The 24,498-nt window shown below is 41.1% G+C and overlaps 1 pseudogene; it reads right to left on the bottom strand.

The window, feature by feature from the left end:
- Positions 1 to 6,775: 6,775 nt before the first annotated feature.
- LOC124717671 lies at positions 6,776 to 6,892 on the bottom strand (annotated as a pseudogene).
- Between the last annotated feature and the right edge of the window lie 17,606 nt (positions 6,893 to 24,498).

The raw sequence follows: 24,498 nt of genomic DNA on the forward strand, positions 1-24,498 counted from the left end.
TAGGCAAAAATACTTAATATGATGCCAGGGCTTCTAAAAATGAAGCGACAGGAGATTCTGTGGGAGAAATGCTGCTATTTGGTAAAAGCATTTGTGGTGGATGAACTGATCACTTGTGCATGGTGTAACTTAGTTTTCTTTTTATAATGGAACTGCAATATTCTTAAGACACTGTTATTAGCATAGTCACTTCCATACTGCCTAGCCACCCGTGGTCGTTGCATCTGCAGTGATGAGCAGTCCCTCTCTAAATATACCAAGGCTCTCACTGAAGCCTTCACTGACTGTAATTATCCTCCCATCCTTGTACAAAAACAAATCTCCCGTGCCTTATCTTTCCAGTCTCCCACCACCTCCCAAAGTCCCACAGTCTGGCCACAGAGGAGCATTCCCCTCATAACTCAGTAACATCTGGGACTGGAGCAACTGAATTACATTCTCTGCAAGGGTTTCAATTACCTCTCGTCATGCCCTGAAAGGAGAAATGCCCTGCCCACTATTCTTCCCACCCTTCCTACCTTGGTATTCCACTGTCCACTGAACCTACACAATATACTCGTCCATCTTTACACAACCCCTGCTCCCCATCCCTTACCTCATGGCCCATACCCCTGTAATAGACCTAGATGCAAGACCTGTCCCATACATCCTCCTACCACCACCTACTCCAGTCCGGTCACTAACATCACCTACCCCATCAAAGGCAGGGGTACCTGTGAAACCAGTCATGTGATTTACAATCTAAGCTGTAACCACTGTGCTGCATTCTATGTAGGCATGACAACCAACGAGCTGTCTGTCCACTTGAACGGCCACCGACAAACTGTGGCCAAAAAACAAGTGGACCACCCTGTAGCTGAACACACTGCCAAACATGATACCCCTAATCTCAATGACTGATTCACAGCCTGTGCCATATGGATCCTTCCCGCCAAAACCAGCTTTTCTGAACTGCACAGGTGGGCTTTCCCTGCAATACATCCTACATTCCCGTAACCCTCCTGGCCTCAACCTTCGTTAGTCACTGTCCTCACCCATCCAGCCCCCTCCCTGTTCCCATTCCAGCACTACACAGCCGTCATTTCACTGCCATACCCAGACTTTTAATTTCTTATTATTTTATTTCGGGACTGATGACCTCGGCAGTTAAGTCCCATAGTGCTCAGAGCCAGCCATTTTTATTTCTGTCCTTTCTGCTATTTACCCCCTTCCCTCTTCACACCTTCTCTCCTGCTCTCCATCTAAACTGCAACACTTCACTCTCCGCCACTCCCACCATACTATCCCTCCCCCCTTCCTGCCTCAGCCTCCTCCTTACCCCCACCCAGGTGCCACTCCCATCATGCACTGGTGCTGCTGCTCGCAGTGTAGTTTCAGCTCTCTGAGACTGCAGACATGTGTGCAAGTTGCGTGTGTGTGTGTGTGTGTGTGTGCGTGCGTGTATGTGTGTCTACTGCTGACAAAGTCCTTAATGGCTGAAAGCTGTGATTGTGTGAATCTTTTTATTGTGCCTATTGTGACTCAACATCTCCACTATATGGTGAGTAGCAACTTTCCTTCTCTCGTATTATTACATTCCATCCTGGATTTTCAATTGTTTGATTGTTATTAGCATAGGTTGTTCTGTGGTGAAGTTTTACCACAAATTTTTCAACTGTGCCCTGTGCCTGAACCAAATGATTAGATTTTATACACTGTGAGACAAAATAATTCAAAATTCCCTTGACACATTGTGTCTTAATATGAAAACAACAGCTGCAAAGCAGTTTCAGAACACCTTCATAGAAATTTTAAATGGAAAAAATTGGAGTGGTGAAGTCAAGTGTTTGTTGTTCTGGAGGTAATAAAAATGATGAGAATAACAAGAAGGTGTAAAGCTCACAGACAATGTAAATGAAGCACTTTACATGCTACAATCAGAAAAAATAGAGAAAAGCTTGTATTAACATGTTAAACACACAAAAATTTTTCGCCGGTGTTACTTGTGAATTAAGGAAAGTAAAACTGAAAAATCTTATTACATTTTTTCGGACTATACTTAACAACATAATACATGGAAATATGTAGGCATGACCAAGTTTGATTAGCTTTCCCTACACTTCGTGCTAAATGCATGTGTCATCTAATGCAGCAAATCTTTAAATGTGAAAACTGTAAAGAACATATTCTGAGCTAAAATGTAATTAGGTATCTTGAACAGAATTACCCCCTCAATGCCAACCAGCACGGTTTTTGAAAACATCGATCATGTGAAATCCAGTTCGCACTTTTCTCACGTGACATACTGAATGCTTTGGATTGAGGCACTCAAGTATGATTTCCAAAAAGCATTTTACTCAGTGCCACACCTACGCTTATTGTCAAAAGTAGGATCATATGGCATATCGGGTGAAATTTGTGACTGGATTGAGCACTTTTTGGTAGAGAGGATGCAACATGTTATCTTGGATGGAGAGTCATTGTCAGATGTAGAAGTAACTTTGGGTGTGCCCCAGGGAAGTGTGCTGGGACCATTGCTGTTCTTGTTGTATGTTAATGACCTTGTAGACAATGTTAATAGTAAAATCATGCTTTTTGCATATGATGCACTTATCTATAATGAAGTACCATCTGAAAGAAGCTGCATAAATATTCAGTAAGGCCTTGATAAGATTTAAAATTGGTGCAGAGATTGACAACATGCTTTAAATGTTCAGAAATGTAAAATTTTGCACTTCACAAAATGAAAAAACATTGTATCCTATGTCTTTATCATCAATGGGTCATTGTTGGAATCAGCCAACTCATACATATACCAGGGTGTAACACTACGTAGGGATATGAAATGGAATAATAAATAGGTTCAGTCGTGGGTAAAGCAGATGGTAGTTTTGGTAGAATACTAGGGATGTGCACTCAATCTACTTCCAAATCACTCGAGTGACCTATTCTACAATATTGCTCAAGTGTGGGGCCCATACCTGATAGGAGTAACAGGGGATATTGAATGTGTACAGAGAAGGCCAGCACAAATGGTCACAGGTTTATTTAATTGATGGGAGAGTGTCACAGAGATACTGAAGGAACTGAACTGAAAAACTCTTGAAGATAGACATAAACTGTCCAAAGTTGCTGTCATGGAGGAGGAGAGGTTTGTTGCACTTTTATGACACCAAACAGGCTGCAGTCTTTTCTTCAATTTCCTGAGGGTAGCACAATACACTTCAGGGTTCATCAGAGAAGAGGTGGTGTGGCATCACTCCATGGATTGCCATTTTGTTTCCAGTTTGGAATGATGAGCACAAGTCCCAACACCTGTGAAGATACTTGACAAATAATTGTCACGATCAGCCTTGAAACACACAAGCAATTTGGCACAGATGGTCATTTGTTACTCTTTATGGTCTTCTGTTTGCCAGTAAGGAACTCAGCAGGCACACACCTTGGAGTACCTCGACTAGTGAACAAGTGTGTCAGTGCTACTGTCCAGTTGGACAGTGAGGTGTTTGTGATCTGTTGATCACCCAGAATGAGAGTGTCTGCACATGGGAGATGAGACAGGTGTGTGCGACCTTGATGTCGTGATGATGGACACTGTACCCAATGACTCACCACGCTTTTGATTACTGCCAGGTCTCCAAAGAAGTTCTGCAAGTGCCTATGAATATCTCTGAAGCTTTGGTTTTTGTCCAAAGGAAACTTGATAAGAGTGTTTTGCTTTGAACACACTTCCCTTACACATACCATTTTGAATTTTACGTATAGTGCCACCACCTACTAGAAGTTTGTCAAACTATAGGGGCTCGAGTGGGAATACTCAATGATGTACCGCAATTCTGCATTTTTTCTACCAAAATTGGACTGAAAAAAAGTGTCACATTACCTATTCAATGCCACTCATCTAAAAATATAAAATGTAAATCATTAAGGTAGTAAAATCATTTTTAAAACACATTAAGAACTTTGTAATAAAAGCAAACAGCAGTGATCCCATGATACGTACAGGGTGATTATGATTAAGGTTAAACTTTCAAACTGCTGTAGAAATAATACTATGGTCAGAATGACGTCAAATTGCAATGGAATATTATCAGAGAAGGAGCAAAATGTGTGGCAGATGAAACATAAATAGTTAGAAAATGTAGCAATAGAGGGCACTGTAAGCATCATAATTTAATAGTGGTCGACTACAAATGACAAATGAATTATACAACAATGCCTAAGGTGTACGTTTCACGTTAAACAAACTGTACTACACAGTGTGCATAGGTGTACAGGTGTGATACTGTTAGTTACACAAGCCCATCCACCATGGCAAGGTTATATCAAATCAGATAGGAAAAATCAGTTTTCAATTGTCCTGAGGCCAAAACCTGCCTAAAAAGCATCACTCAAATCGGTTTTTAACTGTCCTGAGACCAAAAACCACATAAAAGCATCAACCACATCAGTTTTTAATTGTTCTGAGGGCAAAAACTGCATAAAAAGCATCAGTCCAAATCAAATCGGATTAATTTCCATGTGACTGGCGCAAAACATGTTCAATATGCTGTCCATCATTTCCTGCAAGTTGAAATCAAGAAACAGCACTTTCCACAACTGATGGAAGTGTTTCCGGGGTCACATTCAGAATGTGTTGCGCGATGCGTGCTTTCAGTGCAGCTAATTTTGCAGTCGGAACACTGAACACAACATCTTTCAGATAGCCCCCCAGCCAGAAGTCACACGGATGAAGATCAGGTGATCAGGCCGGCCAGACTGTAGGGAAATGGTGGCTGATAATTCTAGCATTTCCAAAATGGTGCTTCAGCAGCTGCTTAACTGGAGTTGCAGTATGTGGAGATGCACCATCTTGCATAAAAATGATCCCATCCACGCTGTTGGACAGCTGGAATGACGTGGTTGTGCATCTGGCTGTGAGTGTCTTTTCACACGTAGTGCTTCCCAGTGACGGTGCAGGTAACAGGACCAGAAGTACCTGTATCTTCGAAACAATATGGACATGTGATAAATGATGCCGTAAACCCACACCACGCAGTGACCTTTTCAGGATGAAGTGGTACTGGTTGATTTGAGTGTGGATTTTCCATTGCCCATATACAACAATTCTGTGTATTGACATATCCTGTCAGATGGAAGTGGGCTTCGTCTGTCCACAAAATCTTCCACAGCCAATCATTGTCCACTTCCATGAGAGCAAGAAATTCTAAAGAAAAGGTCTCTCTTGATGGCAGGTCAACAGGAAGCAACTTATGCACGTGGGTAATTTTGAATGGATAGCAAAGAAGGATGTTTCGTAGGATTTTATGCACCATGCTCACAGGTATGTCCTATGTTCGGGCAACTCTCCACGCACTACACATTTGCACACCACCACTCGTGTCCCCCTGCATTGCTATGGCCACGTCAAATCAATTTTCTTCCCACTACCAAGTTACACACCAAAAGAACTCGTCTTTTTTAATTTCCGAATCATTTTCTCCAGACCCACGGCCCACCTGCCCCTGATGTAGGCAACCCTCACTAACAAAATGGCCTGGCGTCCTTTTTGCCCCCCTACCGCTGGGCCTCACCAACCAACATCAATACCTCTCCTCAGTGCAGCACTTCATGAAGAATGGGCTGCCATTCCCCAAGAAACCTCCCAGTGCATGATTGAACATATGCCTGCGAGAGTCAAAGCTGTCATCAGTGCTAAGTGTGGGCCAGCATTACCGATGGAGGGCGCCACAAACTTGTAAGTCTTTTTCAGCCAGGTGTCCGGATACTTTTGATCACATAGTGTACGTAGACTCACGTGGAGAGCCGCAAGGCACAGCAATGCATCGGCGGTGACCATATATGGCCACACAAGGCCCTGCACAGCAGTGTCTGGAAGTGCAGCATGGAAGAGGTGACACAGACTGCCACACAGATAAAACGTGGGCCAGTGTAGGCCATGAGAAAGTTCATTACATAAAGCGGCCCAGGAGGACATCTGTATAGTTCTGACCCGGGGTATGGACTTTCAGTATTCTCTCTGCCTCTGCTCGCACTCATACTTAGCTGCGCACCTCCCTCCATGGGATTTTGCAATTAGGAGCTGTGTACGTTCATTTGAGTCATTATTCAGTTCTAGCTCTATCAAGCAATTAAAGATTTTAGTTATTCAAGTCTTGTCTTTATTTGGTTAACTGCCGACCGAGTTCCATAACTCTTTCAAACTTCCAGCTAGTCATCACCAAGTTAGCTGACTAGATAGGCCTTCTCCAGTCTCCAATGCCACTAAGTGTCTAGACCACTCGCTGGATGCAACAGAATATTAATATTGTTCGTCTCAATTGAAACCTATGTAATTTCAATAACTCGTTTCACCCTTTTGGGGCATCATCAGGTTGTCTAAAAAGTAGAAAACAATCCATTAAGAATAAATAGTGGGAGGGGACTGGTTCTATGTTGTATGACTTCATGAAGAAACAAAGTAAAACACATCTATATTAAAACTTATACAAAAGTAACTATATATAAAACCCATCCATTGTAGAGTCATAAAGAATGAGAGGTGGACCTAACGAAAATAAAGTAATTATGACAATAAGCTGTGTATGACAGCACTCACTCCGTCTTCAGGCCACAAGTGGCCCATCGGGACCATCCGACTGCCGTGTCATGCTCAGGTGAGGATGCGGATAGGAGGGGCGTGTGGTCAGCACACCGCTCTCCTAGTCGTTATGATGGTTTTCTTTGACCGGAGCCGCTACTATTCAGTTGAGTAGCTCCTCAATTGGCATCACGAGGCTGAGTGCACCCCGAAAAATGGCAACAGCACATGGCGGCTGGATGGTCACCCATCCAAGTGCCAGCCACACCCGACAGCGCTTAACTTCGGTGATCTGACGGGAACCGGTGTATCCACTGCGGCAAGGCCGTTGCCCGTGTATGACAGAGACACTTTGTTTATTCATCTGATGATGCTCCAAAGGGGTGAAACACATTATTGTAATTATATAACTTTGCTACGCAGACTGTTTTTCAATTTGAAACAACCCAACAGTTCCCGTACCAGCTGACCAGCATGGAATGGAATAAATTTTAAATAACGTTTGTATTATTTAAAAAGCTTTAAGTGTTTTTACATAAAATATTTGGAGACATTACATTTCACCACACCTTCATAGTTACGGTCAGATGCCACAGAGTGCGCACACAACACGGAATATGTTAATCGATCTTGCATCACCCAAATACTTCCCAGTTGGACATCCATCTGCCAAAAGCAGATATGACTCCACTCACAAGGAAATGGCCCAATAAGACATGTCGAAACCGACCCTGAAATTTTTTTACACAGGAAGAAGACAACGAAAGAAATGCGCTGCCAGAATTTTAGGTGCTAAGAGGCACAGCAAGTGTTTTGTAAATAATGTCAAGTTACACATTTTTGCCGTGCGAAGAACAGCTTATAACAACAGTTTGTACAGTGCTGCCCACCTAGCGCGCGACTCGGCATATCTAAAGCTATGTATAGGGACAGTATGATTGAACTAAACATACCACAATATAAATGAGACCAATCGATGTTCGTGATAATGGACTCGTGGATACGGTGTACTATCGCATTAAGATGCTGGATCCACGCAAACAGAAATTTAATGTAGGTGATTTGGTGCATATCTCAAAACACAAGATGGCATTTGAGAAGTCATACCTACCGAACTGGTCAACTGAGATATTTACAGTTTCAAAGGTGCAACAGACGAATCCTAGAACTTATATATTGCAGGATAGTAAAGGTGAAGAAATTGCAGGCTGCTTCTACGCCAAAGAGTTGCAGAAAAGCTCAGAACCAGATGTTTTTCTAGTGGAGAGAGCCATAAGATGTCGTGGAAGTAAAGCACTAGACAAATGGCTTGGTTTTCCTGCTACACAAAACAGTTGGATTGATGCCGACAATTTACTATATAATGGGGACGCATACTTGCCGGACCCGAAGGGTTGCATCATAGCTTCGCGGGGCACCCTGACTCAGGCGTCGGCGTCGGGTGTCAGGCTTGTGGGATGTGTTTTTTATTAGTGATCTTTTGTATAAACTGTATCTCATAGATTTCACCGACCAATAAGATGCTGCGAATTAAAGAAAACTACCCCATACATGTGAAGAATATTGATTTAATTAATTTGCATAAATTTCTTATAACAATGTGGTGTTTGTGGTACAATAGTTAAGGAGGGGTGAGTGGGTGACATGGAGCAGAACTGCAGGTTAAGTGCAGAACACCAAGTTAACTTGAATAATTTTTATGTAAAATGCATTGCTATTGTTTAAGGGGGTGGGTGACAAAGAAGAATGTGCCAGAAATGGCGTTCAAAAGCATGTGAAATTCGAAAAGTGTACCAGAAAATGATGGGCGGACATAACTAATTACTTAATTTGGTATCAAAAGTGGTGCAATAGTTTAAGGAAATGGGAGTGACATCGAATACCACTTAACAGAACAATAGGTTAAGTAAGACTTGTGTCCATCCTATCCAGCACAGGCTGAGTCCTTTTCCAGCCAATACCTACAAAGAGATGGCAGTATTCAAACTGTGAGCCACTTCCTAGGAAGAGGTGGCAGTCGGATGACTTAGGTTAGTGGAGGTAGCCTTAGTGCCCTATCTTTCTGCGATTTTCTTGCATTATCCTGTTGGAATTTGAACTTTCTGACATTTTTTCTGGGTGAGTGGAGGGGGGGCGTGGCACTTTCCCACCAGAGAGGTTAATTAATTGATGAATTTAATTTAGTAGTCAATCAAATTGATAAGAGTGAGAGGGGGGGCTGGCCTGAAAGTGTACCTGTAGCAGTGAGGGAGAGGGGGTTGGGGGAGGGGAAGGGCGGGGGGGGGGGGTGTACAATAGGTTAAGTGTTCGCCAATCAAAAGGAAATTGGGGTGACATGGAAAAGCACTTAACAGTACAAGACGTTAACTCAGACCTGGAAGAGTACCTGTATCAGCGAGGAGTGGGGAGTTTCCTGAGGCCGGGGGGGGGGGGGGGGTAGAAAGGGGTGGGGGAACAATAGGTTAAGTGCAGTTACATGGAAAACCACTTAACAGAACAATAGGTTAAGTACCTGTCAATCAAATGAGAACAATAGGTTAAGTACCTGTCAGTCAAAGGAGAACCATAGTGAAATGCCCGCTAAACCCGCTGAGCAGAACAGGTAATAGGATTGTGGAAAGGGCCAAGGGTTGAGGTCAGTTTCTGCTTCTTACTGTCATTTATTGTGATTTAATAACCTTTACAACCAAAGCAGCACACACCTGAATCTTCACCGAATGCAACTCTTTCAGGGCTGAAGGCCTCCAACAAGAAATCTTAACAAGATAAAAATCCAATTAAGACAGCAATAAAATAATTCAAAAAACAACATACGCAAAGTGCAATATAAATGGCTGAGGGCCGCAATTAAATTCCAAAATTTTTGAATATCTTACCATAGATCTTTAAAGGCAGAAGGCCAACAAGAAATTTTAAAAAATCATAATTTCAATTAAGACAGCAATAAAATAATTTAAAACCCAAAAAAGCAACATATGCAAGGTGCAACAAAAATAGCTGAGGGCCACAATTAAATTTCAAAATTCAGAATATATTACCATAGACCTTTAGAGGCAGAAGGCCAGCATGTTTAACAACAAGAAATTTTAAACATCAACAAGATAAAAATCCAATTAAGGTAGCAATAAAATAATTTAGAGAAGCAACATATGCAAGGTGCAATCCCAATGGCTGAGGACCTCAATCAACCTTCAAAATTTTAAAATATATTACCATCATCTTTAAAGGCAGAAGGCCGCAGTGTTTAAGCTTGAAAGATAAATTTAAAAATTAATTTTGCAAAGTTTTAAGAAAACAAACAAATAACCATAAGCCTAAAATTTAAAATAGCTGACAACAGATAATTAAACACCGGTGGCACTCAGAAGGCCTCCAGAGAGGTCGATCTGCCCTCGTTCACTTAGGCGAGACAGGTGGTGAGCCCAACTACACTTGATCCAACGGAACCCAACCAGTGGGGAGCCACGGACCGACGGCACAACGACTTACTTCCCGTCAATCAGTACATAAGAACTCAAACTGGCAATGTTACAAACGTGAAAATCGACAATGGAGTATGTATTAGCTGTCAAAATTACACACCATGTTGGACAAGAGGTGAGGAAAGGACGCTGCCTGAAATTACGGTAGTGGCTATGGCAGTTAATTGGAACAGTAACGGCCACTAGGCAACTAGGCAGAAAATTCCACTGGTACACTCAAATCGAAGTCGACCAAAAAAGTTAATTGCACCGTATGGCGGCTAAATCTCAGCAGTATAACCACACGGTGTTGCTCACTGGAAAACGTCCCCAACAGCAAACCACCGAAGCGAACCACCACAAGATGAATAGATGTGGGTTGGGTAGTTGAAACCACTAATCAACTTTGACGTACTGCGTCGGCGAACCACGAAGCTCGTAGTGATTGGAGAGCTCCACACTCGCTCTGACACTGCGCATGGGCTGCCAGCGGACGGCACCGCACGTAGATAACTTCCCTCGTCCTCCACAATCGACCGACTGTCTGCTGATCCGTCTGCGACTGGTGATCCATCGCGACTGCACTGCTGGTGCGTCTCCCACTCATTTCCAGACACACGATGGTGGAAATACAGGCTCGAACTCAACCATGCAGAGGAAACACACCCACTGGCTAAACGACATCCCTGCACCAGGAAAGTACCGAGCCAAGTTCCACAAGATGGATGGTAATTGAAGGGGCCCAGAAGCGCTCGGAGAACCAGTTACACGTCGCCCAATGAGATGACTGACCTCTCAGAGACAGTGCGCCGATAACATTTAAAATAACTTATCAGAGGAAATAACGCCAAGTACACACACACCCTGACAAAAATTTGCGCGAAGATCTGATCGATACCTTCATGAAAAACATGACTGCACCATAACACCACCACTTCCGAATTTTACTGTTGGCACTACACATGCTGGCAGATGACAATCGCTGGGCATTCGCCATCCCGACACCCTGCCATCGGATTGCCACATTGTGTACCGTGATTCGTCACTCCACCTGACGTTTTTCCACTGTTCAATAGTGCAATGTTTACGCTCCTTACACCAAGCGAGGCGTCGTTTGGCATTTACCGGCGTGATGTGTGGTTTATGAGCAGCCGCTCGACCATAAAATCCAAGTTTTCTCTCCTCCCACGTAATTGTTGTAGTAGTTGGAGTGCATCCTGATGTAGTTTGGAATTTCTGTGTGATCGTTTGCATAGATGTCTGCCTATTACACATTACGACCTTCTTCAACTGTCGACGGTCTCTGTTGGTCAATAGATGAGGTTGGCCTGAACACTTTTGTGCTGTACGTGTCCCTTCACGTTTCCACTTCACTATCACATCAGAAACAGTGGACCTAGGGGTATTGAGGAGTGTGGACATCTCGCATACAGACGTATGACGCAAGTGACACCCAATCACTTCACCACGTTTGAAGTCTGTGAGTTTCGCGGAGCACCCCATTCTGCTCTCTCACGATTTCTAATGGTTACTGAGATCACTGATATGGAGAACCTGGCAGTAGATGGCAGCACAATCCACCTAATGTGGAAAACGTATGTTTTTGGGGGTGTCCGGATACTTTTGCTCACATAATGCAACATTTCCAGCCAACACCCAAAGCAATGCCCTTACAAGCCCCGGGTCTACGATATTTCTTAACAGGAGCAAAAACTTGATAGTGGCGCCCCCCCCCCCCCCCGCCCCCTAAAAGTGCAGTGCCACGCCTCTTCACACGGCATTGTTCCATAGCACCTCACTGTATTTTGTCCTGTTGAATTCAAACGTGTATACTTTGTAGTGGAAGCCACGAGGACAGTGGGAATCTAGAATGTCCTGTGGTGCCTCGTCAGGTCCCAGTCGACCTGTTTGACGTCCCGCCCTCCTTAAAAAAAAAAAGGCTCACAATCAATACTGAGTGGGATTTATCTTTTTTTTTGACAAGGAGAATAAGAACTCTTCAAAAAATTTGCACTCTTTATTGCCTATTAGCTAATAACATTTTCTTTTGTGTGACATAAAATTGAACATAGGAAACATAAAACCAGTAAAGACAAGAGACAAGCATGACAGTACACATTTCTTCAGTCCTTAGGTCCCAATATTTTTTCTCTCTAATCTTGCTACAGCTTTACACGTCTAGTTTTCCTTCCTTCCAAAGAATCTATTACCCCGTTAAAGTTCGTTAAACGTTTTGCTACATGAAAAACCAAACTGTCGTTGCCTAATACTGAAAAAGTTGTTAATGCGAATAGTACCAAAGACTAGTGTGATTTCTCGATTTAACAACGTCTGTTTTGCCACTGTGTGCTAGATAAAACGAATTAGGCCTCTCTAATATTGCAGCATTTGTAACACACGCCAAATAAGCGAGACTGTTTTGGCACAAACGGTCATTTTTACATAACTCATTTACATAAATAAAACGACATAACGTAATTCACGAAATACCAATATCAAACGCCTATTAGGCCTACTACAAGCTAAAAGTTATGTCAGGAAACAGTTTCACATTTAACTCATCAGCTCCAGCTTCTGAAGCATGAGATCGAATAACAGTAGTACGAAACTTTTGCATAAATTTGGAAACGTCATATTCTTCCATATAATTTGTGTGACGTCCCCGTTTCTTCTGTTTCCCCATTCTAAAAAAAAAAAAAATCTTGTCACCACCCATTCTGTAACTATTCCTGCCATTGTCAAAATTTTTCTCCTGTTAACTTCACTTACCCTGCCAGAATCGCAGTTATCCGGCGTTTATTCTCCGTTTCGGAGTTATTACGTGTTCGTACACGTTTCTGTTCCTAGATTAGAACTTCAAGTGGCTGCTAACTGGGGACTGTACAACTGGTAGTGTACCGACCTGGTAAAAATTTTCTGGCAAAATTTCATTTTCTTGGATACACTGAGAATATAGTATGTAATATTTCTTATCTGTTATTCCTGTTAGTCGTTTATTTCCACTCTGGTAATCTGAATCTATGGATTAACGCTGATCACTCGCTCACCCAATCAACCACATAAACAAACAGCAACTGGCATTCACTCGTTCCGGTTTATTCGGCTCAGCTCGTATTGCCCCGTCCCCTTCCGTCTGGGAAAGTTTTTTATTTCTAGATGTAACGGGGATTCCCCTGGCAGAGACGTCACGTACATTATTCACGCGTTCAAAAATCAACTTATGATTCGTTCAGAAATCAACTTAGAATGTGTTCAAAAATGTTCAAAACCAACTGGGATGCGTGTAAAAATCATATGAATAATCGGTAGAGCAACGTGAGCTGGATGAGAGGTACTTTGAGAAACAAGGTTTTTTTCCTCATGAATATGAATTTGGCGCCCCCTGAAATTGCCGCCCAGGGCAGGTACCTCCCCGCGATCCAGGCCTGCCTCTTTCTGTGGCGTCTCCATTAAACTTATCCGTTCTGACCGCTGTTCTGTTGCCTTTCAGCCGATGCATCTTTTCAAGTGTGCAACAATTCTACATCTTAATCTTTTATGTCTACATCTTTGTTTCTCAACATAGTCACCTTGGCGGCGAAGACATTAATCCAACGAGAGACCGGTTTGTTAATAGTGTCACTGTAGAAAGTTTGATTTTGTTGACAGAGCCATTGAGTCACTTCCGCTTCATCATTATCAAAGTGAAGTCACCAAAGGATTATCTGTTTTGGAAACAGATGAAAATCGGACAGGGCCAAGTTGGGACTGTACGGAGAATAATTGGTGGCAACGCTCGTGTGTGGTCTGGCACTGTGATATTGAAGAAGAAGGTGCTCCATGTGTGGATAAACTCTTTTGAATTCGTGCTTTGTTTTATGAGGGCGTCACAGTACTTTGCAGAGTTCATGCCTTTAGGCATGAATTCCAATTGCGCCACACCTTGAACATCTCAGAACACTGTGAGCATGGCTTGGCCTGGCGATGGCGCCGTCTTGAACTTCTTTGGCGTCGGTGATCCTATGAGGTGGAATTTCGTCGCTGCTCTCTTGTTTTTGGGTCAGAATGGTGAACCCAGCTTCATCACCTGTCACAATGTTTTGAATACTAGAGTATATGTGCCCATAGAGTGCCCATGCGAACTACATACATAGCCCAACAAGAATTTAAGTTGTTTCCAAATCAGGACATAATATGAGTAAAACGCTTTGTATAGTCATCTTTATTTTTATCACATTTGACTATAAAAATTAAAAAATAAACATCTTTTTAACTTGAGTTATAAACAAACAAAAACCTCTTTTAAAAAACAATGTTCAAGCACAGGTTTAGATTAGGTTCACATATTGACAAATCAGTGTTCACGCACAGGTTTAGATTAGGTTCACATGTTGACATATTTATAATTTCGAAAGTAATACTTATTAGTTTCCTGGTTTCTGATCGTCTAATTAAATCATTAATCAATTTTTCATAATCATCGTTACTCTGCTGGCATGCGTTTCGAACGCACGACTGCCTGATGATCGCTATACATACAGGGAATAGGCAAAATAATGTGAACAGTGGTAGTAATGTGATAATTGTGTTAGACGGTCAACAACGCTGGTAAGGCAAGTGTCGCGTTGGACTGTATGTGTTTAGTACGTGCAGGTTGTTTACGATTGATACACATTTCGTATTTGCATTCAGAGGCCGAGATTGACGTGCAATGAAAGACCTAACAGAATTCCATTGAGGGCAGATTGTGGGGGACCGATTAGCTGGAGCATCAGTAACCGAGACAGCCAACTTATTGAATGTTTCAAGTGTAACTGTGTCAACAGTCATGACAGCCTACACAAAATACGAAGTGAAATCATCGTGTAAGCGTAATAGAGGGCTCAAATCAAAACTCAATGGCCGGCCGTTGTGGGCGAGCGGTTCTAGGCGCTTTAGTCTGGAACCACGCGACTGCTACGGTCGTAGGTTCGAATCCTGCCTCGGGCATGGATGTTTGTGATGTCCTTAGGTTAGTTATGTTTAACTATTTCTAAGTTCTAGCGGACTGATGACCTCAGATGTTGAGTCCCATAGTGCTCAGAGCCATTTGAACCACTTGAAACTGAATGACAGAGATCGTCCTACACTAACACGAATTGTATCAAAACAACACAAAACTACGGCGGCTAAAGTGACTTCAGAGCTCAGTAGCCACCTTCTAGACCCCGTTATCTATCGACTCTGTCCGCCGAAAACTCCATAAAGCGAACATTCATGGACGAGCTTCTATGTCGAAACCATTAGTGACGACAACAAACGCAAAGAAGAGTAAAACATGGTGCCAAGAGCATCAATCCTGGACGGCTGATCAGTAGAAACACGTAATATAGTCCGACGAGTCAACGTTTTCGTTATTTCCAACATCGGGCCTGGTTTACGTCTTGAGAACGCCAAAAGAAGCCTACAGTCCTGTTTGCTTAATTCCAACGGTTAAGCAAGGAGGTGGAAGTGTGATGGTGTGGGCAACCATATTATGGTATTCAGCTTGTTCCATCATTACTCTCAAAGGCTCTGTTATAGCCAACGGTTTTGTGAACATTTTAAGTGGTCATTTGCACCCTATGATTCACATGTTGTTCCCCAACAATGATGCCATATTTCAGGACGATAATGCACCCACTCATACAGCCAGGACAGTACAAGGTATGAGAAGCATGCAATTGAATTGCAGCGTCTTCCCTGGCCAGCACAGTCCACGGGCTAGAACATTAACGAACCCTTGTCGCCGGTATTGGAGCGTAGACGCCGGGGCAGACTTACACCTTGTTCGTCACTACAGGAGTTATAAGAGGTTCTGATGGAAGAGTAGCATAACATTTTACTGGAGACTATACAATCATTGTATGCCAATATTCCAAGAAGAATAGCAGCTGTATTACAGCCAAATGTGGGTCCAACCCCTTATTAATAAACCATTCCCAAGTAAGTACAGGTCTTCACATTATCATCCCTGTACGCCTTGTGCATTTGTTCCGTTGCTTACCGTGCTGGTATCACGAGTCCTCCTCCAAAGAGAACAACGGCCTAGTCCCCTATGTATAGGCATAATAGGTTACAGGCGTAGTTCTGGAAGTCCAAGAAGTCTGCCTGTGAGTGTGATACATCTGGGAATGTTTTGCTCTGCTATGCGACGGTCAATAGAACGTCCTGCAAGTGCTAATCTGACTTCTTGCAGTTAGTGATGGCGGACAACTTTTGTTTCAGAGTCATTCATCCCATATATGCCACAAGACCATTTATGCCTGACGTATTGAAAAAAAAAAAAAACAGCTTGAGAAGCCTTCGTTGACTATTTCGAGTAACGTCATATTGTCTGTATATTTTACCATAAATGTCGGCGCCATACTTTGTGTGGTTATAAAATGTGATGGTTTCTGGTCCTATGGCATCACCATAAGCACCATCGATTTTAGCGCGATTGTTAAGTGTAGATAACAAAAAAACTACTTTATTGCGCTTAGACACGTAACTGACTAGTGTACGCTCTGGCTGAAACCTGAAAATGGATTCTTTTATTTCTCGGTCTCGTGCTGTTTCGACCAATCAATGAGGAAGATACTGACCAATTTTTGGCCTCCACCCCAAATTAATAAAAATTTTAACCACGAAGTTCAGAGGAGAAATATCTGAACCATTTACGGTTAAAACAGGGCTAAGACAGGGAGATCGTTTAACGATGATACTTTTCAACTGTGTACTAGAGTACGTGACGAGGGAATGGTACAAGGAATATCCTGAAACTTAAGAACTGGACCCAAGAAAGATAAAATAAATTTAAAGTGCTTGTGATTCCCAGATGACTTAGCATTAACAGCTAAAAACATTCAAAAAGCCAGAAGTCAAATAACAAGCCCATAAAGTATAGCAAAAAACAGTACTCCGCAAGTCATTTGAAAAGACTGAGTTAATGATAGCAGATCCACTAGTAATCAAGCACATAATAGAAAATAACAGGAGAGTAAAAGTAGTGAAAAAATTTAAAAAGATACGAGTAATTTTAACTAGTGACTTGGGCGAGAAACCTGCATGGCAACTAAGAACTAACATAATAATAGAAGCTAAACAATTAACGTTGTCTACATATAATAAATCAAAACTAAATTGCCGCGCGGTCTAAAGGCGCCTTGTCACGGTCCGTGCGGCTGCCCCCACCGGAGGTTCGAGTCCTCCCTCGGGCAAGGGTGTGTATGTTGTCCATAGCGTAAGTTAGTTTAAGTTAGATTAAATAGTGTGTAGGCAAAGAGACCGATGACCTCAGCAGTTTGGTCCCATAAGACCTTACCACAAAATTCCAATTTCCAAAACTAAATTAAAGCATAATAAGACGATGGTTCAACCAGAGGTGACATACAGAAGTGAAACTCTTTTCAGAATCTCCCAGGGAAATAGAATCGACAAAATCCTAAAAGTAGGGAGAAGAATAGCAACAACTTGCATAAATAAGTAGTATCGAAAAATGGACAATGGTGGATAGTACCAAATGAAGTGGTGTCCAGCAAACTGGAACCCATTATAGATACTATATGGAAAACAAGGATTTCTTTTCTTGGTCGCTTTGTGAGGGCACAAGAAATCAAATTGTCAAGAAAAATTATAAAGAAACTTTGGAACATGAAGCAGTAAGTAGGATGGGTGAAGAAAATCAGGGAGGATATGAGAAGAGCTAGTATTAACATTGAGCGATATGCAAAACAAAATAGAAAATTTAAAGAAGCTGAAAAACATAAAAATAAGATTTAAACCAAACATGGACAAACGACAGACAATGAAAAGGGTATTTACAGATGAGGAACGACAAAAAAATTGAACAAATGAAAAGATACTGGGCAGTTCAGAAAGAAAAGCTAGTGAAGGAGATGACCAGAAAATGACTGAGTGAAGTGGTCCAATGAGGCCATATAAGCAGAAGAAGAAGAAGAAGAAGAAGAAGAAGAATTTAGGTATTCTAGTTTATTCTTTTTTAGTGTTCCTACTGGCATAATCAACAGTTATTTGCATGTAGGCACACTAAGAAACCAGTTGTCCAAAGTGATTTTGCATCTGAGGCCCTATAATGGAGTCAAAATTCAATGTACACTGTCAGGCACTTTATTTGATTCTCTAAATGGTCACTCTATTAGCGTGTATACGTAAATCTCAAGATTATAGGCATATGGATATTTTATGTCCACCACCATAATGATCCTTATACCGAACTTTGCCGACTTGTTCGGCATATAGAACACGACCCCGCAGCGTCCACTGAAAGCGACTGATTGTTCATCAGTCGTATTTTGGCTGGGAGTGTAATTTGTCTTACAGTTCTGAAGCATAATGTTAGTAATCTGGCGTACTGCAGCCAACTGGACGATTCTTTCACGATCCTGCCTATATCTTACATCATCAAAGCGCACAGTAAGAATCTACTCTTTTCTTCGGCCAGCACGGTTCCAGTTACTAACAAAATGCTTCGAAGGGCCTTGACTTCTGTCAGGTCGGTATGAGATGCACCTCTGTCTCTTTCGTATTTGCTTTTAATGCTATCAGTGTAGATGTTTGTTGAATCGACAAGGGGTTCGAAACATCAGCATCGAAAAACAGCAGAAATGACAGACGAGCTGGTTTAGCGTCTTTAGCCACACGTGTGGTGGACGAGCAAAACTGTTGTGAAATCTAGTTCTTGGAGTGAATGGTGGAAGCATACTCCGTTTCGTGTCATTACGAGGCTGGTAAGTAGCCAATGATCTCAGTGCCATATGTCCATCTTTGTCATCTTGCTTTTCTGTTCCGTATCAGACTTGTGAGGAAACGTAGGCAGGACGTTCTGTTTCATGAACCTTTCTTCTTCCTCACTTTCGCTCAAAACGTCGCCGTCATCACTTAGCAGCCATGTTTGAAATTGTTCATCCACATTATTTATGTAACCCGCCATCCCACATAAGAAATGACTTGAACTGCAAAAATGCCTTCAAACAATCGATGCATACTAAAAAGGTAATACAAATTGTATAGTAGAATTGTAGTAATTATATCATATTCACCTCACTTTCACAATTTGGGTAATCAGAAATTTAACTTCCACAAACGCTCGCGTGGGCTTTAGACATTGCCCAGTCTTCAACGACAATTTATTTAGTTAGCCGCTGCTATGGTCCGATCCAGGAACAATGGCGCAGTGTTGCTAAGTTAGCGGAATTTCCGCTAAATTTGACGGATTCTACTCACTGTCAGCAGGTGAAATTTTGCATTTAGCGGTCAACGGATTTTTTAGCGGATTTGTGGACTGATGACTGCAACAATATTTTTCCGTTTAATTCAGTCTTAGTGAGCCTGAGACAGTTTGGGAGAACAGTTTTTTATTTACAAAAGTTTTTAGTTTTTGATTTTCGTTTGTAGGTATGAATTTATCTACTTCCATGGATATGGAAGACTTAAAGCAGGCTTTGTGCATAGACATGATGGCAACAATTCGATTTTTGTAAAATGTGTGGTCTTCTTGCTGATTACGCTCGATGTCGTGAGTGCGGCGAACATACGCGCATGATAAGTTTGTCTGCTCGTCGTGCTGTTTGTGGTATCAAAAATGTCTCTGAGCATATGCGACTTAACTTCTGAGGTCATCAGTCGCCTAGAACTTAGAACTAATTAAACCTAACTAACCTAAGGACACCACACACATCCACGCCCGAGGCAGGATTCGAACCTGCGACCGTAGCGGTCGCCCGGCTCCAGACTGTAACGCCTAGAATCGCACGGCCACTCCGGCCGGCAATTGAGGTATCCTGAGTGGTTTTTGTGTGCACGAATGTCATGTGAGTGAGCGTGCCGTTTTAGACTGGTATTCGTTTCGTAGGGTAGTTTGTGGGGAAGGGGGCCTTTGTGGGGGCCGGGTGTTATAGTCGAAATCGATGAGTCTCATTTTGGCAAAACCAAGTATAACCGGGAGGAACCTGCGGTGGTTCAAATGGCTCTGAGCAGTAAGGGACTTAACATCTGAGGTCATCAGTCCCCTAGAACTTAGAACTACTTAAACCTAACTAACCTAAGGATATCACACACATCCATGCCCGAGGCAAGATTCGAACCTGCGACCGTAGCGGTCGCGCGGTTCTAGACTGTAGCGCCTAGAACCGCTCGGCCACTCCGGCTGGCTAACCTGCGGTGGGATTATGAATTTGGTGTGCTGTAATTTCAGACCCAGCATGTGATGATGTAGTTTTTGAAGCAGTTCCTAATCGAACGAGGAAAATGTGGGTGAAATTAATTGAAGATCATATTGCAGAGGGTTCTGTAGTTATTTTCGATGTTTTTCTTCACATACGGATTAGGGGAATAGGGGCTTTCACCATCTTGTCGTCAATCATAATACCGAATTCAAATCTTCATCAACTGGGGATTGCACCAGTAGTATAGAAGGTTATTGGTCAGTCATAAAATCTGTTGTAGGGAGGGGAAAACGACGCTTGTCGAGACTACAGAGACATTAAGATGAATATTCATTAAGGCGTAGAGTACACGTGACATATTGCCCGTTTAAGTGTTTCCTAAAAGGTGTTGGGCAAATGTGTTCTCAAAAATTTGTTAGTTAATTTAAGTTTGGGAGGGGGAACTGTTAATGAAGGAAAAGGATGGGTTTGGTCGGGCTGTTAAAATATTTATTTGAATTTTTTGGGGCTGATCCGTCATTCTTCATTTACTTATATTAGGGAATTTTCTTCTGTAGATATTTTTTAAAATTATTTTACTTCATTTCGTTGATGCGAACTTCTCGTTTTATATATTTGTATGTATGTGTGTTTTTTTGTGATGTGTTTCTTGTGCATGTGGGTATGTGATTTTCCTTGACGTCTTTCAAGGCGAGCTTTGGTTCTTTGCGGAGGAGTTTGCGTATGTTAAGTTTAGTCTTTTATTTTTGTTTTACTGAATTTGTATATTTTGATGTATTTCTTTGTCGTATTGTATTGTTCTGCGATAAGTATGAGTTCGTCAGCAGCAGTACGGGATACAAATTTTGCAGTTGTCGCTTTCTTTTCCTTTCCTAGTACTAGTATCACTACGATTTTTTTGAGTGTATACTAGTACTACTGAAGGCGAAAAAACCGACATAAGTAAAATTTGTATTCGGTACTTCAGTCGATGTATGCAGGTCAACTGAAAAGTACGGGATACTGGTGATTCCTAGACGAAAAAAGCGACATATGCAGCATTGCTATCATTTACCTATATAGGTCAACTGAAGAGTAGGATATTCATGCTAACGAAAACGAAGAAATCGATGTCCGTTAAATTTGTATCCCGTACTGCAGCTAACCTATACAAATCGACTGAAGTTCCACATACAACTCGTATATATGTCAACTGAGGTATTCCATACTAACGTTACTTCTATCCCTTTTTTCCTTTTTTTTTTTACGGAAGTACGAGGACTAAAACAAGCGATATCCTTAACGTTATGTTCGAAATATTAATGCACGTGATATATGTCCACCATCTGTTTTCCCTCTCCTGCATTCCTTTGTTTATGATCACTCGTCTTTGCTGTTAAATCTGCGAAATAAATCATCTCTGGCAATTTCTGACGTCATTGGTCAAAGCCCACGTGTTGTATACTGTCCTTCAGTAGTCCCACATCTAGCATCTTAGGTAGTATAAGTGAGCACAGAACACATCGTTTTGTTGTTGATATTTTATTGTACATCAATTGAAGATAAAGTTAAGATTCTGAAATTTGGCTCTTCGGTAGCACTAGATAAACTCAAGAGTCGAATTCCTTTCATATTATAGTGAAACCCAAACAAAATATTATAAATTTTCGATAGGTATGAACCAGTGAACAATCACATAACAATATCAGCAGTGTAAAAGCACAATCAGAATACCACTCTGATGCAAATAACCGATGTCGCTCAGTCACCCAAAAAAAAAAAACCATGTACCTTATTGTGTGACCTCCATTATAGTTAAGGTAACAGTCATCATAAACAATCTCGTATTTACCATCCCCTGGCCTTCGTCCGAGGCGTTTTGAAACACGACCATGAGGAACTCGCTTGGCACGTTTGCAGAGATCAAGGATGCGACAAACTGCAGACAGGAGACTTTGTCAATTAAACTGTGTGTGTACAAAATATGATGACATTAAAATAGGAGAAGTTGAGAGTGTAAAATTCTTGGGATTACAACTTGATAATAAATTCAGTTGGGAACAACATACTAACGAACTGCTAAAGCGCCTAAACAAGTCTGTGTTTGCAGTGCGAATGATGTCAGACATGGGAGATATAAATGTAAAAAAAACTGGGATATTTTGCTTATTTTCTCTCCATTATGTCATATGGTATCATATTTTGGGGTAACTCCACAAACAGAGAAAAAATTTTTAGATTAAAGATGCGTATAATAAGAGTAATGAGTAGTGTAAATTCAAGAACATCATGTCAAAACCTATTCAAACAACTGGGCATATTAACCACAGCTTCTCAGTATATTTATTCCTTAATGAACTTTGTTGTAAATAATACATCTCTTTTTCCAACTAACTGCTTAGTACACAGTATCAATATTAGGAATAAGAACAATTTACATAAAGATTTAAAATCACTTACTCTTGTCCAGAAAGGAGTCCAGTATTCAGCAACGCATATTTTCAGTAAGTTATCAGCAACCATTAAGAGTTTAGTTTCAGACAAGGCACAATTTAAACATAATTTAAAAGAATTTTTGATGGCCAACACCTTCTATTCCATCCATGAGTTTCTCAACAAGTGCAGCAGACCATTGTAATGAAAATTTATTATACTTTAATTTTTGGCAATACTTGGTTGTAACAGCCAAGTAACTACCTATTGTGTGAATGATGGATGTATGGAAAGCGGATGTAAGTCTTAAGTCTGTAAATAGTGGAAGTTCAATTTTAAATCTTGTACATAATCTGACTGTTCTTAACTGAGGATCACTGAAGTGAATAATTTACTTTAATTTTTGACAATACTTGGTTGTAATAGTCAAGAAACTAGCAAATATCTGAATGATGGATTTAATGAAAGCAGATCTAAGTATTAAACCTGTAAATATAAGAAGTTTAAATTTAATTCATGTACATAATTTTACTGTTTGTTGACTGAGAATCATTAAAATTAATGAAACTCAAGATTTTCTAATTACATTTTTGTAATGTGTTTATTTGGCATGTTCCACACCCAGGAGGATTCCCTCTTTTATGGGTCTATCGATTGCATAATTAATCTAATCTAACCTAATCTAATCTTGCAGTCTTACTGGTGATAAACAAAAAACAGCATTATGCAGTACTTTGCAGAATAACAATTTATATAGATGTTTCATATGGGTACATTTTTTCTGTCAATGAAAATAAATTTTGAGTCCAGACTCATCACAAAGAACCTCTGAACTGACATGGCATGTGTGGCACATTCGTATGGAAAAATCGATAAGGTCTGGATAGTAAAGGGAACAGTATAACTTTTTATGCTGGACAACTGCAACACAGATACCAAGAATGATGCAGCATGTCCATATGTTGGCACTGTCAGGTATGTATAATGCGCCACTCCTCTGTGTTTTAATCGCTTCATTCAAACTCCACATTTGCATTTGGATAACGAATTCTGGAAGGATGTAGGGTAACACAGACTCCTGTTTTGGGAAATATTCTCTGTAAGCATGTGTTAACAAATACTGTTTCGAGCACATGTAATGCTTTTTGCGCAATAATAATTCATTTATGAGTTTGTGAATCTGCTGGTCATGATAATTGTCTGTTACATGGTATCGTTTATACAATGACTTGTACTACTTTAATTTTAGATCCGTTATCCACATTGGCAACTTATAAGTATACTTTCTGGGTGCTGCCAAATTTTTAAATTCAGATAAATAGGAGAGTACGAAATTAATAACATCTTCTGTATAACGGTTATGCTTATCAACATATACAACTTCAGCCACTACCAATAATAACAATAACAGTGATAATAATAATAATAATAATAATAATAATAATAATATGATGCATTTTCCAAAATTTTTGAGAAGGTGATATATTCTAGAACAGTATCTCACCTTGGCAACAATAATATCCTCAGCAAATCACAGTTCGGGTTTCAGAAGGGTTTGTCTACTGAGAAGGCCATTTACATGTTCACACACCAGATATTACAAGCATTAAATAACAAAATAGCATGGCTAGGTATTTTCTGTAGCCTATCCAAGGAATTTGATTGTGTGAATCATAGTGTACTCCTAGATAAATTGAAGTTTTATAGGATTGATGGCATAGCCAACCAATGGATCATGTCATATTTAACGAAAAAAAATCAGAAAGTTGCATAAAGCAGTAATTCAACCAACAGAATCCAGAGACATGATTCTCACTGGGGAGAAATCACGCATGGGGTTCCCCAAGTCCCAGTCTTAGGTCCACTACTGTTTCTCAGATATGTAAATGATTTACCAACT

This window comes from Schistocerca piceifrons, chromosome 9, assembly GCF_021461385.2.
Source record: "Schistocerca piceifrons isolate TAMUIC-IGC-003096 chromosome 9, iqSchPice1.1, whole genome shotgun sequence".
Lineage (NCBI taxonomy): Eukaryota > Metazoa > Arthropoda > Insecta > Orthoptera > Acrididae > Schistocerca > Schistocerca piceifrons.